The sequence below is a fragment of the Dermochelys coriacea genome, chromosome 7 (genome assembly GCF_009764565.3).
Source record: "Dermochelys coriacea isolate rDerCor1 chromosome 7, rDerCor1.pri.v4, whole genome shotgun sequence".
NCBI classification, from domain to species: domain Eukaryota; kingdom Metazoa; phylum Chordata; order Testudines; family Dermochelyidae; genus Dermochelys; species Dermochelys coriacea.
The window spans coordinates 42471340-42489844 of NC_050074.1; the positions used below are offsets into that span (position 1 = coordinate 42471340).

At 43.4% G+C, this 18505-nt stretch overlaps 1 long non-coding RNA gene across 1 annotated transcript; it reads left to right on the forward strand.

The window, feature by feature from the left end:
- Positions 1-1560: 1560 nt before the first annotated feature.
- LOC122460912 lies at positions 1561-11772 on the forward strand. The gene is made up of 3 exons (XR_006282526.1): positions 1561-1572; positions 4082-4091; positions 10642-11772. It is a non-coding gene; the product is annotated as an uncharacterized LOC122460912 (long non-coding RNA).
- Positions 11773-18505: the final 6733 nt, after the last annotated feature.

Consider the following 18505-nt stretch of genomic DNA (forward strand, 5'->3'; position numbering starts at 1 on the left):
TTTACATAACTCATAATGAGTTTACATACTCTAAGGAATTTGAGGTTGCTGACATATTTTAGTTGGATTATACAGAAATCTTTTTTGTGTAGAGCCCAATCCTGTTCCTGATGACTAAAGGAGCAGGACTGATTGCCAAATATGAAACTGTTTTCTAGTGTTCTGTTCTGTGTTTTACCCATAGCAGGTCAGATCCTGCTTGTCCTGCTCCCAATGAAATCATATATTGTGATGAAAGTGATCAAGATTTGTCCTTATATAAGTAACAACTGAAAGCCCAAAACTGTTGTGAATTAACCTTCTGAGCCAGTCAGATGCAGGTTAAATATTATTCCTATGACTGTGCACATAGTTAAATTGCCAGACTCTCTTCTTTCTGACATGTGTTTGCAGATGAATTAGTCCTTAATATTATAAATATCTCCTTTGCTAATTAAATCTCAAGGATAGCAGGAAATATGTTGTTTACAAGAATGTGAAATTAAGGTGGAAAAATTCATAATATTGATTTGCATCATCAGTCAGTGCTCAATTACTTCAGTGCAATCAGTTCCACTACTTAATATTCATTTTTAACTGAAAAATCATGGTATATCAGAGCCGTATAACATTAATGGAATAAATGGATTCATCAATGAAGTGCTACCTCATTTTTGTACCTAATCAGCAATATTACAGAAGTCACATTAAGGCTTTTAATAATCTTCAAGATAAATGGACAGAAATTGTCTTTAAATTTTGTATCAAATGCTGCCCACTTTTTGTATCATTTTCTTTTCTTACACAGTGCATTGTATTGAAATTTAAATTTCACTGAAATAGCTGCTGTTAGTGCACAAATTGGCTTTCAGGGTGGGGAATAGGGCTGTGTGATCCAAGGAGAGTCCTGCTGGTTGTTCATGTAGGGCTGCCAGGAACACTTTGTTCTTTTTTTTTTTTTTTTTTTTTTAAATTCCCCTAAATACTGTTGATTAAACAATTATATCTATTTAGTGTTTGCTTTTCTTGACTGGACAGCAAGTGCCTTTGTGAACACAATGTTCTATTTGTACAGTGTTAAGCACACTTGGTGATCAAATAATAAATGATAATGATTCAAATACAGTAGGAATACCTAAAAAGTAATACAGAGCCGCACTTGTCATGAAAAATGTATGTCCTGAAGGCAGGGGAGGTTCATAATATTTAATATATTTTATACTGTGATGTTTTAAATTATATTTTCTGGTAGGTACACATCCAAATTTATAATTTGGTATGGAGATTGATGAAAATGACGCAAGGAGGTATGTATACAGATGAATGTTGTATCAAAAGAAGTAGTGCAACTACTTAACTTATCATGTAAATATATGCAGTTAAGAACAGGTGATTAGTGCAGTGTTGAAATATCTTTGCAGGAAAGTAGGTTTTTGGTGTAGAATAGTATAAATCACAAGGTATAGAGGCCTTTTTTAATAATTTTTTTCTACAGATTGACTGTGTGTTCCAGAATGCGTGTTTCAGGGTGAATAATAGAGGCACTCATTGTGTGTGAGTGGTATGGGTCTTTGTGCTAGTGCTCTTATTTTTGTAGAATATTAGCTAAAGCCAAATGGTGTTTGAACTGATCTTGGAACTTTCAGATTCAGTGATTAGTTCCATATTATTTCATCACATCTGTCACACGGGGTAGGAAGGGAGCTGGTGTCACAGAGATAAAGTGACTCTCCCAAGATCATAAAGAAGGCCAGTAGCAGAGCTGGGAAGTAGAACTTCTCTCTGAAGTCCTAGTCCAATGTCCTGTTCACTAGATCATGCTGCCTCTACTCTAGACAGTATCTGAACAGTTTTTTTTCCAGATCACGATTCAAGAAATCATGACACATATTAACTCTTAGGCATCCGATGAAGTGAGCTGTAGCTCACGAAAGCTTATGCTCTAATAAATTTGTTAGTCTTTAAGATGCCACAAGTACTCTTTTTCTTTTTAATAACTCTTCTGTTAAGGGTGTTGGTGTAATGACCACAGACTATTCAAGTAATCTGGTTCATTCTACACCTCAAAAGCTTATTCTTCTTGCCTTTATCATTTACATTTCTGTGGACATCTACTGAGAGTATAAAGGGCAGGCATTGCTGGGCTAAGGATTCACTTTCGTTCTGGACTGCTGTAGACCTAGCAAAAGCTTTAATTCCGGTGCTTAGGGAGAATGGTCTAATGCAATTTCAGGAATGTGATTTCTATAAATGTAAAATCCTTCACTATTTAAGACAGTATTCTTTAGATAATTCAAGAGCCATAGGAGAATAAAGTTTAAGGTTTTGCTGAATTCAAGCTTCAGAAAGGTTGAATGAAATATATAGTTAACATGTCATTCATATACTCTGGCATAAATGGTTGTCAGTACCTTGTTTATAATGGTAGATGGTGTCAGTGGAGTTACAGTAGCGATAAAGTTGTGATTTTTAAGAAATGACTGAAGTAGTACGCTTCTTACAGTTGCATTGCTAAATATGAAGTCCATCCAGACAAAGCTTGCTCACCAGTTGGGGTAGTAATGCAAACCACACACCTGTGGGCACTGACTTTCCCTGCCTTACACTCCATGTAGTTATTTAGACTTGTGCAGCTGATGTAAAACCCTGCGATTTTGATTTTGGAAGTTACGTATATACTTTGCATTCACTTCGCATTGGAATAATTTACTCTACCATGTGCAAGGCAGAGCCTCTACTACCTCAGTCCCTTTTTCTTTAAAAAGGTTCGTGTTCTGTTTGGTTTGTAAGTTATTTTGTTGAGCAGACCCTTTACATTTGTTGCATTTTGCAGCTAGGGAAGGAAACATTGGAATGTGCTGAGTCTGGGCCCCTGGTGCTAGGGAAGGGTGCAGTCCAGAGAAGATAGGGAGAGCCCAAGGTAGCCTGCGGCTCCATGGGGTCTCAGTGCCCCTACTCCCTGTGGAAAGCCCCACCATCCAGGCTGCAGTCTCTCTCTCTCTCTGCTGCTCTGCCTACAGTCTTTGCTTCCAGTCTGCAGTGCCAGGACTCTGGCATGGGCTCCAAATTTGGTGGGGATGTGGGTGCCCCAGCCCCTTACCTCCTGTGGTTTCTGGTCAGAGGTAAGTTTGCAGCAGGGCTGCAGCCAGGGAAGACATATTCCAGCGCTTCCTTGCATGAGTGCAGCCCTGAAAACCTGCCTGTGGCCAAGGACTTTCTTCCAAAAATTAGTTGCTATGAAGTATCATGCCTGTTGCCAATATCTGAGTTCCATTAACATTAAAGTCAAGGGGCCGGGTCATTTCTAAGCAAAGTGCTGCTATTAAGTGAAAGCTGTTAACATCAAGATTGCTATTAAGTGGTATGCACTGTACCTTAGATAGATAGAAACCAGAAAACACCTCCCCCCCCCAGCTTATTTTAAATCATAATTAATCTTAAACCAGTCTCCAGAATCAGGCTCCTTCACAACATCATGAGTGGTGAACACGTGGGGTTGGAGATCTATAGGGCTGAGTTGCAACGTGCAACACTTCAGTCAGAGCTTGGTAGAATGTGGCCATTGCCTATGGAAAGCGGTAGGGGCGCTGCCTTCTCAGCTGGCATCGGAATTTTAAACCCTGCATTTCCTGCCTCCCGCCAGTGGAGAGAGTTGAGCTGCGGGCTTGGCTCAGCGGCGAGCTGCACACTCTACTCTTGGTCTCAGGGGAACAGTCCCAAGGAGCCACGACCCCTCAACCATGGTGGGGCATGTGAGGTACGAGGGGGTGGACTGGGGGGGCTGAAGGGCAGTGGGGTGCAGAGAAGAGCTGGGGGTGAGGGTGGAATGGCTGGGGGGGCTGAAGGGCAGTGGGGTGCAGAGAGGAGCTGGTGGTGAGGGTGGAATGGCTGGGGGGGCTGAAGGGCAGTGGGGTGCAGAGAAGAGCTGGGGGTGTGGTTGGCATGGCTGGAGGGGCCTGAAGGGCAGTGGGGTGCAGAGAAGAGCTGGGGGTGTGGTTGGCATGGCTGGAGGGGCCTGAAGGGCAGTGGGGTGCAGAGAGGAGCTGGGGGTGAGGGTGGAATGGCTGCGGGGGGCTAAAGGTTGATGGAGTGCAGAGAGGAGCAGGAGGGTGGTTGTGGTGGTGGCATCATGGCTGGGGGACTGAAGGGTGGTGGGATGCAGAGGAGCTAGAGGCCCCTAGGAGGGCAGTGCGGTGCAGAGGAGGCTTTAGAGCAGTGAGCTGTTCGGATTGAATGCCAAGGGGAGAGGATCCCAACACAACAGGGGAAGTCGGTGGAAATAACTCAGGATGAGTAGAGAGATATATTCAGGAATGGAAGAGAGTGGGGCAGTGAGGGATGGAGCTAGCTTAGGAAGACTACAGGGAGGAGGGTAGATGGTAACTGGGGAGAGAGAGAGAGAGAAAAGGAAAGAAAGGTAAGTGAGGAGAGCTAAGCAAAACCTGAGGCAGGCAAAGTTGATTACTTGTATTTTATGGAAAATTAAGGGCCAAAACATTTATAAACCATGCACATCAACCCTGATTTAATTTTTAAATGTCACTGGACAACAGGAGGCATGATTCTTTAAGATGGAGGTGGACAGGCAGAAGGGAGAGCTGGTAGAACTTGGTTGTGAATGGAAGGTGGGCAGGAGCCTAGTGTTCCTATATTCGAGCTGTTGTCTTTGGATTTTGTCCATGTTGATTGCATATTTGTGAATATATATACTTTTCTGTAACTGCATTTGGAGGTTGTGTGTATAATATATATGTTATATACACACAGAGCTTTGCATCTACATGTGATGCAAACTACATGAAGGTGATTGGGACATGCTGGCTATGATGGGGTTCATGTATGCACTTGTGTAATGAATGGACCCTAGCTTGCCACGTGCTGGTTATCCCCGTGCTGTAGTGCAGTCAAATACTAGATGGGCTTTTACACTTTTTTTTAGCATCAAATGTTTTATGATGTTATATTCTTCTAAAATGCAGGAAATTGCATGAGGTGTTACAATTTTTTTTTCTGAGGGAGGGCTTTACATTTTCCTAGAGTTTCCCCTCATGGTTCATCCTTTCAATCATGAAGTCTCTCTCATCACTCCCCAGCCAGCTACCTTCCGCCTTCGCTTGTTCTGCATTTAGAAAAGGACTCCCGCCACCCCCAGAAAGCGCTCCTCTTTGTTCCTCTGTCCTCCCCAAGTTTCCTCTGTTTCTCTGAGTGTTTTCACTGCAAACAAAGGTGCGTTCTTAACTTGGGCTAGCTAAAATAGTAGCGAAGACATGGCAACTCAGCTTTTAACTTGGGTCAGCCCCTTGAGTTAAACCCTATAGGGGACCTAGGGTTGAACTTGAGCTACTATGCTGATCAAGCACTCGCTTTCCCAGAGCTCCAATCCAACCCCTTTGCAGACAGAGAATTTGGAGAAAACTGGCTTCACATAGGATGCAGTTACTCTTGCTCTTGCCAGGTGAGATCTGTGCAGGTGCTGATGGTCTTTATTGATCATCCTCTTCATGGGTAGACAAGCAGGGTACCACTCCCATTCTCTTTAGCACAATGAATGAGGCAGAACACAGTAAAAGACCGTCATAAGACAAGGATACAGACTTAATAAAATCAAATAGTAATTTGTAAGTTTTACGTAGATTCTTGAAATCGTCATACTATCTCTTTTTGTCTTATCTATTTGTATCTGGGGAGCAATGATGGCCTTTGGGAATGTACTAAAAATTGTCAGTAAGGCAGGGTTGAACAAAGGGAGTATGACAAGTGCTGATTGCACAGTGACAAAAGGCAAATGTACTCCTTGAGAGGATGCATCTCCCCTTTCTATTGCAACATGCTCCTTGGGTCAAGTGTAAAGTTGCCCAGCCTTTTTGTTATGTGGACAAACCAATTTTTCTTCTTCGAGTGCTGTCCCTGTGGGTGCTCCACTGTAGGTGAGGGTGCATCCCGGCGCCGTGGATCCGAGATCTTCGGTAGCAGTGCCTGGTCGGGATGCGTGCGCGCAGTTGGTATCTCCCGTCTTGTTGGAATCTTCCTGAATGCATGCATCCCGCACCCTCCTCAGTGTCTTCTCAACCATCCTCGGCTGAAGATGGGATTCGGGGCAGTGCTGCTTCTCCTCTTTGTTACTGTTTCCTACAGAGACCAGGGACCATAGAAATAGTTATTAGTTACATCCCAGTTGTTTCCCTTCCTTTAGAATGGTTACATAGTTTAGTTACTTAGTTTAAAAAGTAACAAACAAACAAAACACCACTTTTCGCCTCAGGCTTGTTTCCCGCTGAGACACTTTCCGCTGCCATTTCTAATTCAATATGCCAAGGGCTACAGGATTCAAGAAGTGTGTTTCCACTCAGGACTCCATGCCAAGATCTGATGGGCGCTCACAATGTGTGAAGTGCCTTGGCGAAACGCGCGTCCCTGCAAAATGCCTTCACTGTGCAAGCCTCAAGACCAGAGCTCGTCGCGACAGGGACCTGCGGCTTAAAATGTTACTAATGGAAAAATCTCTGCAGCCGCCTTTGGAGACGGGGAAAGTTTAAACCCTCTCCCTCACGCTCCACAACCGGATCCGAGCCAATTGGGAGCGTGGCTTCACCCTCTCTGTAGCAGATGCAAGAAGCCCAACAGTCTCCGAGGAGAGACTTCCACGTGATCCTTACCCTCTGTATTGACAGCGCAGAAGGCAGGTGCCTCGGGCTGTCACAGCACTTCAGCGGTGCTGAGAAGGCTTCTGCGGCCCCGCGCGCTTCAGCGCTGAAGATAGCGATGGTGTGGACTGCGCGCTCTGCTCCGGTGCCGCCAGAAACACTGGCACCGACCCCCTCCAGGCTAAAAATAGCCGCAGTGCGGACTGCGCGCTTTGCCCCAGTGCTGGGAAGAAAGTCGGCACCGAACCTGCCTTCCGCCCCCCGGCCCCAGCCGCGGACCCCCCTGCAGGGCTGCTCCACACACCCCGGGGCACCGGTGAGGCTTTCAATTGACAATGTGCTGGAGCACAGTTCAGGCTCAGCGCAGCCCAGGGAGCAGGAGCAACAGTTTCTCACTCAAGGTGACCACTCAGTACCATTTGAGTCTAACTCCCCGCTCCTGGACACACAGGGCTCATTTTTTTGAACAGCCGCTCTCCCCACCTGAACTGGCTACCTTTTACTGATAGCGAACCTGATGTACAGCAGCAGGCGGAGTTCTCCCCACCTGCCTCTCCTTCTCCAGTGGAACCTTTTCCACCTCAGGTCATGGCTCACAACCACCAGTCTCAGTTTCCCTACTTCACCCCTCCGCGGACGGCACCTGGGTTCTCCTACCCTATGCCTTGGCATCAGTGGTACCCTTGGCCACATCCTCCGACTGCTCACCCTAGACCTCTTCTGCCAAACCAGTACCTCCTTCTGTGCCTCGATCTCCAGCTCAGTCCACTTCTAGAGTGCCTGAACCCCCTCCTGAGAACATGAGCTACGGACCATATCCTGACTCACCGACCCCTGACTCTCCATCAGCTCCAGACGGAGCCCTCTTCCCTCCGCCTCCACAGAACGTGGACGACTGTAAACAATTTCAAGAACTTTTCAAGAGGGTGGCACTCTGTCAAGACATCCCCTTTAGAAGTGGTTCAGGAAACACAACACAAACTCCTCAGAATCCTTCAACCCTCTGCACCCTCAAAGATCGCGCTTCCCATAAACGAGGCACTTTTGGAGCCTGCTGACACTCTCTGGCAGACTCCAGCTTCTTTATTACCAACTTGCAAAAGGCTGAACGTAAATACTGTGTTTCCACTAAGGATGCTGACTTCCTATTTTCTCATCCACAACCGAACTCTCCTGTCATGGATGCAGTTGCACAATGGACAAAACAGCCGCAATTTCAGCCCACTCCTCAAGACAAGGACCTTAAACGCCTCGACGTCTTCGGTTGCAAGATTTACACGTCCTCCACTCTACAATTCAGAATTGCAAATTATTCTGCCCTCCTTGCCAGCTATGATTTCGATAATTACAATAAACATTTCAAATTTGCCTTCTACATTTCAGAGGACAGGAGAGCAGACTTCAAATCAATCCTGGTTGAGGGCCAATTTAATTTCCAGAACGGCCCTACAAGCAGCTCTAGACACAGCAGCTTGTACTACTGCAACTGCTGTGGTTATGCGCAGATCTTCATGCCTCTCTGCATCTGGCATCCCTAAAGATCTGCAGACCACACCACTAAAGATCTTTCCTCCACACCATTAAAGGTTCTAGAGCAATGCTGTGCACCCTGGGCATTCACCCATCTTTTCCCAGGAGACGACAATACCAACCCTACCAAAGACCACTCACACAACAGTATTATCAGCCTCAACCCAAATCATCCGACATAACTAGGAGTCGCAGTAGACCCCCTAAGCGCAGACAAAATCAAGCTAAAGCAACCACCTCCCACCCACCTGGGAATAAACAACAATTTTGAAACGTTGGTCGAGGGTCTGCAGGACCTCCCCTTGAATTCACCACCTACTTGGCCGTTTGGCCACCACCTCCAATGTTTCCAACATGCCTGGCAGCGGATTACACAGGACCTCGAAACAGTTCAGTCCAGTTACTCTATCCCCTTTATATCCTACCCTTCCCCATCCCTCTTCCTCTCACGAGCACTTACTTTGCGTAGAAGTGGCTCATCTTCTACAACTAGGCGCAGTGGAAACTATGCTGACACAACATTGAGGGAAAGGGTTCTACTCCCATTACTTTCTGACCCAGAAAAAGGGGGATGGAGGCCTATACTGGACCTACGCCGACTGAACAAATTCGTGAGGATACAAAAATTCAAGATGGTCACACTGAGCACAATAATTCCTGCACTGGATCAAGGGGACTGGTTCACAGCCCTCGACCTACAGGATGCTTATTTTCATATAGCTCACAGACACTTCCTTCGATTCACGATTGGTCACAACCATTTTCAATACAGAGTTCTTCCTTTCTGATTCTCCACAGCACCGAGAGTCTTTTTTCCAAGACTCTAGCCATGTTTCTGATTCACCTCAACAGACATGGAATCACGCTTTTACCCTACCTGGAAAATTGCCTCATCAAGGGCAACTCCTTTGGTGAGACACTTCAAGTTACCCATTTCGCCATCTCCCTCCTTTCACAGCCTAGGCCTCCAGATAAACGTCCAGAAATCCACCCTGATGCCTACACAACAGATCGAGTTCATTGGAGTTCATCTGGACTCAATCCAAGGCAGAGCCTCACTCCCAAATCGCAGATTCCTCGCTATCACATGCTCTCTCTTTGTCCCAGGACACAGGCAAGAATCTGCCTACAGCTCCTTGGTCACATGGCAGCCACCACCTTCATGGTCCAGCATGCCAGGCTACACATGAGATGTCTTCAGGGCTGGCTCAACTCCAACTTCAAACCCAACAGATACTCCTTAGGGATGCTGCTAACTCCTCCTCCCAATGTTCTAGCTTCCCTACACTGGTGGACAAAACCAGAAAACCTCTGCACAGGCATTCCCTTCCAGCAACGATCCCCAATTCTCACGCTTACGGATGCTTCCCTAATCGCCTGGGGAGCGCCTCTAGGGGGACACAGGGCACAAGGCTGATGGTCTGCATCAGAGACGTGCCTACCCATAAATCTCTTAGAGCTCAGAGCAGTGCAATGTTCATGCCTTCACTTTCTTCCCCTCATAAAGAACAAATCTATTCGGGTCTTAACAGACAAAATAGTATGTATGTTTTACATCAGCAGACAAGGGGAAGCCCGATCACATTCCCTAGGCATGGAAGCCATCTGACTATGGAATTGGTGCATACAACATCAAATACAAATCATTGCCTCATACCTGCTGGGCTGCCACAATACTACTGCCGACCCACTCAGCAGTCACTTTTTGACAGAACATGAATGGGAACTGCACCCTGCAATATTTCAACAGCTCTTCTTCCTCCGGGGCACCCTATCAATAGACCTCTTTGCCACAACCCAGAATCGAAAATGTCACCTGTTTCGCTCCAGAGCGGGACTCGGGACTGCATCCCTAGGAGACTTGTTCCTCATCCCATGGAACAACTCTCTCCTGTATGCCTTCCCACCAATCCCTCTGCTACACAGGGTTCTTCAGAAGATCATAGATGATAATGCGTGGGTCATACTTATTGCCCCGGCTTGGCCCAGACAGTCGTGGTATCCTTACTACTCTGCATGTCCTCCCGTTATCCACGGACTCCCCACCATAAAGTGATTTCTCATGGGCCTGCAAAATCTCTACCCTGAAATTTACCTGACGGCAGCTACATGGAAGTAGTTCTTCACTAAGTTTTCTGTACTGGTGAATTTCTTTCCTCCCACCTTCCTCTTTGAATTTGTTTAGATGGTGACCTAGGAGATACTGGCAAGTCATTTGATGAATTTCTTTGCTGATTCCCAATTATAGCTGAAGTTGTTTTGTTTCCATCCCATACTGGACCTTAACAAACCTTAACTGTTCATATTTTCCTCCAAGTCCCTTTGTTGTGTGATCCAGGGGGTAAACCTAAGAGGAGTTTCTTTGTGCTCTAGGTCTGAAGAATGCCATCCTGCACCTTCCCATTCATCCGCTAGCTAACTGGATTATTTGTTTGGTAGTTCAGGGCCAAGCTTTCAGTTTGCCATAGCCCCTTGCATTGTTGCTAAGGAGCCTGTTTATCCATTTATAGATTAAAATAAAAAGCAAAGTCAGTTATCTTTTTTCTTTTTCTTTTTTTTTAAAAGGTAATTTACCCATGCTGGTGTAAACTCCAGCTCATGATTTGTTTGACATATTAGTATTTCTCTTCTGATCTAGTGCTGAAATATGAACTCTAAAAATGATATAACTTAGCCACTAGGTGCTAAGCAAACACACTTTCCCGAAAGGAAGTTGATTTAGTCACCTGGATTGAAATATGATGCTTAAAACTGTTAGCCTAATAATTTTGTAAATTACTTCGGCTGGTGGTTTAGATTTTCCTGCAGCTGTGAATTAGGTGGAAAAATAGTGCAGCTGAACATAATGTTGCTTTGTCAGTAGAGCACTCATTGCTGGCAGGATGTCAAGCCTGGAAAAGTAAAGAGGTCATGACTCCACATCTGTTTTGTGGAGAACATAGTTATTAGCACTAGTATTACAGTGAACACTGGAGTGGAAAACAAATAACTCCCGAGCTGAGTTGCTAGTAATGATACCTTTTAGAGTTGTTCCATAGATTGCATTGGCTAGATTCCTCCTAGCCAAACACTCTAGGAAACAAGTTTTGGATAAAATGCTCAAACATAAGGTGGAGTTATTTCAGTTAGTCTACAAAATCTGAGGTTTTTCCCCTTTACTCTGTCACCTTTTCTCCTTCTCTGGTGGTTAGCTGAGGCTCTTCTTCAGGCCTGGTGCTAGACTACAGCTCTTTCGTTTGTATAGTTTTCTGCTATCTCTTACTGATATTTGTTGAAAGGTTAAAGAACCTTGTTTAATGTAACTGGAATTCATTACATTGCTTGGATTTTTGTTGTAATACTATTAAATAAGTTTACCCTAACACTTGCCTTTGATACAGAACAAACTGCTAGTCTGAACAGGCTGTGACACTCCTGTGTACTATTACCTAGCACTAACAGAAATAATAATGACACATTATACGCTGGTTAGGATGGGGACTATCTTTACTACGTGTAAACCACAATGGGGCACCGGGTTCATTTGGGCCTGTAGGCACTACTGTACTGTAATAGAAAACTAACGCTGTCTGTTTTGTTTAATTTTTTCAAAACCTGCTTTTCCATTCTAAGCATCTAATTTGTAACCAAAAATACGCAGCATTTTTATATTGCCTTGAATGTTTGAAGCATTGATGGTCACAATTTAAGCACCCTTTTAATTCCTAAGCCTTGTCAACTCCTTCTTACCCCTCCAAATTATCCCCAAACAGGGATTTGACCCTGTAGAGACTCCATGAAGTCCACTAGAGATTTTTGCAGTTGCTATTAATTTTATGTGGAAGGATCCCAATAGTATGGTGATGGGTGGCAGTATAAGATAGTGTACAGAAAACTAATCATCTCCACCCTACTGCCAGGTAAGTAGCTGTTCTTCTTTGAGTAGTATCCCTGTGGGTGCTCCACTTCAGGAGTCGGTTCGTCCCTGCGCTGCAGATTGGAGATTTTCAGTAGCAGTGCTCAGTTGGGGCGCATGTGTGCAGTAGTCATCTTGCGGTGCTGTTGGCATCTCATGTAGCTCGCGCACAACCTGATTCATTCAGTTCCTTCTAAAACATCCTCGGCTGCAGACGGAGTTCAGTGGGAGTGCCTCTTCATTTTTATCTAGAGAAATAATTAGATTAGTTGTTGTGATGTTGCACTCCATATGTTTTATGGAAATATGTTTGTTAGTGTGAATATGATGTAACTGGAATATGGTTTATGCACAAGGTCTCTTGTAAGGTATCGTTACAAAGCTTATGATCTCCTGAATGTGTTCATCCTGTTTGTTTGCATGTATTATTTCAATGTGTGGAGTTAGGAGAATAAGATATAAACTTGTATAACTGATGTAAACATGTTAAGTGGAAGCCATTAAGGGTGCTTCAGAATCAATTAACTGTGAATGGGTTTGTTTACCTGCAAGCCTTCCTATATACATGCTTCTAACTACTAGGTAATGAAGAAGGAGGTCTTACAGTGACATGTGATCATGCCACCTGAACTGGAATCCATCTGAAACCTGGTGCTTTTCCATTTAGAAGGAGGGGTGGGGGATCGAGAGATGAAAGATTCCCGCTTTGTGCCAAAGCTATAAAAGGGGGTGGAACAGAACAAAGGAGGCTGCCAGTCATGAGAAATCCCCTAGTTACCATCTGAGCTGGAGCTGATAAGGACTGTACCAGGGGAAAGGATCGGGCCCAGACTAAGGAGGAGTGTAGTCTGTGAAAGAAGCTTATTGAACATCTCTGAAGGCAAGATTTACCTGTATTCAGTTTCTTAAATGTATTAGGTTTAGACTTGCATGTTTTGTTTTATTTTGCTTGGTAACTTACTTTGTTCTGTTTATTACCTGAAACCACTTAAATCCTACTTTTTATACTTAATAAAATCACTTTTTTGTTAACTCGTAAACCCAGAGTAAGTGATTAATATCTGGGGCAGCAAACAGCTGTGCCTATCTCTCTGTCAGTGTTATAGAGGGCGGACAATTTGAGTTTACCCTGTATAAGCTTTATACAGAGTAAAATGGGTTTATTTGGGGTTTCAATCCCATTGGGAGCTGGGTGCTGGAGACAGGAGTACTTGCTGAGCTGTTTTCAGTTAAGTCTGCAGGTTTGGGGATGTGGTTCAGACCCTGGGTCTGTGTTGCAGCAGGCTAGCATGTCCGGCTCAACAAGACAGGCTTCTAGAGTCCCAAGCCATCAGAGAAAATGGGCTCAGAGGTAGTTTCAGCACATCAGGTGACAGTCCCAAGGGGGTCTCTGTGACCGAACCTGTCACAGTTGTAATTTAGTAAGTCTCATTTTTTGTAGTTAGATATTGTTTCTTCCCCCAAAAATAAAAATTCTTCCTCCCAGCTTGCGCCCGTCCATCTCCCAGGCTTTCCAATAAGCCTGTCCTACCACTCTGAGTGGCATGGTAAGGGTGTGGGGGTTGGATAAGGGGCAGGAGGTCTCGGGGGGCAGTCAGGGGATGGGGTGGTTGAATGGGGCAGAGGTTTGGGGGGGTTGGGGGCGGTCAGGAGACAGGGAGCAGGGGAGTTGGGGTCCTGGGGGATTGGGGGGTCCCAGGAGGGGGGGACGGTGCAGGGGGGGTTGGATAGGGGGTGGGGTCCTGGGGGGCAGTCAGGGACGAGGTCCTGGGAGGGGTCAGGCAGGGGACAAGGAGTGGTGGGGGTGGTTGGATGGGTCAGGGCTCCTGGGAGGCCTGTTGGGGGGCGGGGCTGTGCATAGGGGTTGGGGCAGTCAGGGGACAGGGAGCAGGGGGGGTGGATAGGGGGTGGAATCTGGGGGGGTGGTTAGTGGACAAGGAGCGGTGGGGGGGGTTAGATGGGTTGGGAGTTCTGAGGGGGGAAGTTGGAGGGGGCGGATGGGGGTAGGGGCCAGGCTGTTTGCAGAGGCACAGCCTTCCCTACCCGGCCTTCCATACCATTTTGCAACCCTTATGTGGCCCTCGGGCCAAAAAGTTTGCTCACCCCTGCACTAGACCCTTCCTTACTGGTGTACAAAACGTGTACCTGGAAGTTCGACAATCTATACCTCCATGAGACTTGAAATTTGTACTCCAATTTCTCCCCAGAGTACCTTTTGAACCTTTAGCAACTTGTTCCTTCATTCATATATCCATGAAAGTGGTGTTTTTGGTAGCGATGACCTCTGCTAGGCAGGTCTGCAAAATGGGGGCACTGATGGCTGAGCCTCCTTATACCGTGTTCACTAAAGATAAGGTCACATTGTTGTCACACCCCAAATTTTTGCCTAAAGTATCGACATCCTTCCATTTAAGCCAACCCATATACTATCCTACCTTTTACCCAAAATCATGTGGGAACTCTCAAGAGGCCATCCTACATATACTTGATGTCAGGTGCACCATACAGACAGAAGACTTAAGTGATTTTTTTGTTTTTTTTTTTTGTTTTGTTTTGCTTTTTGGCAGCAATCCTCTAGGTAGGGCTTAGAGACCTTGGTGTTTGCCTCCAGAGACAAAACCAGAGTGAAATTTACCTCTTCAGAAATCAATAGTGTTTGAATAATAAATACATTAATTATTTCTGCTTTGTTGGTATATCACGAGGAGCAGCTATTACACAGAAGCACTATCTTTTGGAATCTTTGAGAATAAGTATATGAATACTCATGACAGACAATTCTGGATCTCTAGCTGGAGAGCTGAAAAGTTTAACACAAAGTGGCTTAATGTGCAGTGACAGATTGCAGTATTTATAACATTACTATAATGGCAGGCTTCTAAAATTCACACAAAGATATTCTAAGGAGAGTTGGTTCCCATATTTGTGACCATTTCAAATGCAGAAACAATACCAAGTTATGAATAAAATATAAGAAGCTTGCCAACTTAACTCAAGTATTGTAAATTTCACACAAACAATAACTTCTAAAGAATTATAGAAATTAAGTAACTGCAAAAGCATTCATTCCTTAAATGAAATGTAAAATGCCATGGTCTGACTTTAATAAAAATTTCTAAAATCGATTAGCCAATGTTAACAGTATTTAAAATGATCTGAATATGCACAAACTGAAATAACATTCATTTAAAAAGGTGTAAATTATGTAGCAAACAACTAAGGTCTGGATCCTGCAAATACGGTATCACACATGCGAGTCATTTTATACAGGTGAATTGTCTGATAGAACAGGGAGTCTTGAGGATTGCACCCTGGGACATCACAGCCAGGACAAATATCCTGTGACAAACTTAAATTTAAGGAAGGGACAGAAACAGATTTGATGTCTATTATAACAGGAGTTAAAGTATTTTTACATGGTTTAAGAAAGATTTATTTTATGCTTTAGTTGTAAAAATGGTGTCTTAATGCTGTGTTTTTTTAAATTTAGTCTGTTTCTATTAAAAAATATTAACTGACTGTTTTTGTTAGTAGCATGGGGGAATCTGTCTCCCTTGCAGGATCTAAGGTTTTTTGCAGGTGGGAGAAAGCAAGAAACAATGCAGGGGCATGTGGGAGTGGGTATTGCAGAGTGGGATGGGAGTGGAATTAAAAAAAAAATCCTGTGCAGGGCTCTATTATAAACCCTCATGCTTCAGAGCAAAAGTCAACCATTGTGCCTCCTTGCATGAGCAGGCTTGCACTGAACATTAACATCAGCATTCTTGTAACGGGATACCATTACTGAAATCCATAATTTGTGTGAGGACTGACTGCAGTGCATGTTTGTTTGGCACCTGTCCACAATCTACAAATTATGTGTTTAGAACAGTAAGTGTACATGTTGTTTTAGTAAAATGTGAAAGAACATCAGAGTTTTCAAAATAAGGGCAAAATTCTACACTCAGCAGGTATAACTGATATCTGACCTTTTAAAAAAAAGTATATGGAATAATTACTTTACCACCACTTTTGATAGTTGAAGCATCCAATACCTGAAGTCTTTTAAATCATATATTTAAATTCATCTAAAGGATTTTATTTTTCTGTTTTTTTCCTAGTTCACTCTTGTCACATGTTCAGTTTGGAAATTGGAAAGTTAACCCCATTTATCCCTGTTTGAAAAGAAATTCACATTGCATTCTCTCTTTTCTCTCTCCCCCTTTCAGATTAGTCAAAGTTCCTTTTATTTCATTAGTTTACTCCATAAACCAATTACATAACTGTTACCACAATAGAACTAGAATAGTGAATTACATTTACTGAAAATAACTGCAATTAATTTCAAATGATCTTCATGCAGTCATCTCCTACACATTATAGAATTATTCAAATGTCTCTGAACATTTTACATGCAGTACTGGAGTGAGTTAGATCAATCAAAAATTAATTGCTTCCAAGGTATCAGTGCAGTCTTCTGGGATCAGTTGAATCCCAATATGTCACAATAAAGTCATAATAATTGATGTAGCATAGAATCATGCATTTGCCACTCACTTATAATAGGTTTCAGAGTAGCAGCCGTGTTAGTCTGTATTCGCAAAAAGAAAAGGAGTACTTGTGGCACCTTAGAGACTAACAAATTTATTAGAGCATAAGCTTTCGTGAGCTACAGCTCACTTCATCGGATGCATTTGGTGGCTACCAGATGCATCCGATGAAGTGAGCTGTAGCTCACGAAAGCTTATGCTCTAATAAATTTGTTAGTCTCTAAGGTGCCACAAGTACTCCTTTTCTTTTCACTTATAATAGAAGTTTTATTAGCCAAGCAGACTGGGTGGAAAAATGAAAAGAAAAAAGAAATGAAAATAAGTTAAATACCGGATAGTAGCCATTAATATTGATTTGATTCTGTGCTAACACAGTTCATCATCTTGACACTTTCCTTATGCTTAAAATAGCTGCTCTTGTTTTGCACAATTGCTTTTTCAGCGTACTATGTATATTGACAGTGAACTCTGGCATTCAATTTGTCAGCCCCAAATATTTCTCTTTAACTTTGCTGTAATGGCTTGGACACTTATGTACTACTCAGTGTCTGTGAGAATTTCCTTTTTGTTAATGGCTTGAATGTTGCATGATGCATTTTGTTATACTGGGTACAAAACAGGACTAGGGTACTGAAAGACTAAATGTGTTTTTTTTTCCCCTCCATTTAAAAGCATTTTCACCTAATTTTTCCGGGTCTTTGTTCGAAGTTATAAGCCATGGTTACTGTAGTAATATAACTATTTGAACATTAATTGTACTGGTATAATATTTCTGATTCTTTTGGCTTTGTATTAGTGGATGTAAAGTAATTATTTAGATTCAAATTTGATTTCAAAGGGTGAATTTATTTTCATTGATTCTGTGAATGGTATTAAGTCTTCTTTCCTTAGGATTCTTTTTTTTTTTTTAAGATACATTGAGAGATTCACCAGAGAGAGAAAAACTGGCTTAAGAAAAGTCCTGTAGATTCAGAAGAAGAGATGGGATGATTTGCCTGTTTAATACCCTTTTGTAATGCTGCAGCAAAGATAACTGAAGTTCATATTGTCTTATTCTTTCTTGTTTCCGTACCTGATCCATTCTCTCTTGTTACATTCACTTGCTGCATAATTAACACCTTGTTCAACTGTGCCCTTGCAACAGCTTTTGCCTCACTGTATCCATTTTCCCTGTTACTTCTTTGCTCATTTTGCATGAAAGTTGGTGTGATCTCTTTGTTGTGACAGTTGCTGAAATTATCAGTGAATGGTCTGGTTTTACATTGAGCTGTTACTAGAGGAATGACAAGTAAAGGCAGTCATCTATGAAGAAGCAACAAGAGGACGGGTTTTTAAAATGATCACTTTGGGGAATTATCGGTGGAACATCTGCAGCTAAGTATGGAAAAAGGTATAGAGACTTAAAGCCCTCATATTAATCAAGATGGCACATGGAGACTAGGCAGTGGAATGTGATGGGTTGAAGGAATAAAAAGATGACTTCATATTTTGTCTGAAAATGGCTTGATAGGACTCTGCAGGAGCACTTGTATGGCAGAGTATTCACTGGACTCAATAGGAATCACAGGTGAATTATGTAGCTTTTATTGAGAAGGACCAAGGAGACGAGTACATTTTATACCTATCTTCAAGTCATATCTGTGATGCTTTAAATGTTTGTTTTTTCCCAGCGAGCCTCCAGTGGGTCAGCAGTGTGGGTCAGATAAACACCCACAACATTGGAAAGTTCAAGATAAGCATCAAAACTTTTAGCATTTCTTCTGAGCAATGCTCCGTCACAGAATCTCCAAACAGGCTTCAGCTGCAGTAGATAGCTGGGTCTGTGTGACATAAACTCAAGGAATCACATGCTACAGGCCATAGGATAATGCTGTATCACTATTGCTGGGTGACCAATCTCTTTCTAGGTATTTTAGAGCAGTAGGGTT